A 618-nucleotide genomic window follows, 5' to 3' on the forward strand; every position below is an offset into this window, starting at 1 on the left:
AGGGATTTGGTTCCCACGGGGTGTCCCACACGGGCACAGGGTGGACCCCAAAATGTCTCTGAGTACCACGGGGGCTGGTAACCCCAGAATGGATTTTATTCCCATGGGGGAATTCTATCCCACCAGGAGCTGGGGAATCACAGGCACTGCTTGGACCCCAAAGTGGCCACGGGGGGCTGGGAACCCCAAAATGGATTTGGGTCCCGTGGGGGAGCTGTGTCCCCCAAGGGGTTGGGGAGCCACAGGCACAGTGTGGACCCCAAAGTGTCTCTGAGTACCACGGGGGGCTGGGAACCCCAAAATGGATGAGGGTCCCACAGGGAGGTCTATCCCACAAGGGCTCGGGGAGGCACAAACACAGGTTGGACCTCAGGGTAGGTTTGAGTACCATGGTGGGGGTGGGAACCCCAAATCTGATTTGTGCCACACTGGGAGCCTGTGTTCTGCAAGGGGTTGGGAAGCCACAGGCACAGCTTGAAGCCCAAAGTGAATTTAAGTATCACAGGGGCTGGGGACCCCGAAGTGGATGTGTACCCCAAAAGGAAACCTACTTCAAGGGGTTCGGAGCTCAAAAAGAGTTGGAGACTCAGGCAAAGCTTGGAGCCCAAAGCACATTTG

This window comes from Manacus vitellinus, unplaced genomic scaffold (genome assembly GCF_001715985.3).
Source record: "Manacus vitellinus isolate BGI_N305 unplaced genomic scaffold, ASM171598v3 scaffold_12_pilon, whole genome shotgun sequence".
Taxonomy (NCBI): domain Eukaryota; kingdom Metazoa; phylum Chordata; class Aves; order Passeriformes; family Pipridae; genus Manacus; species Manacus vitellinus.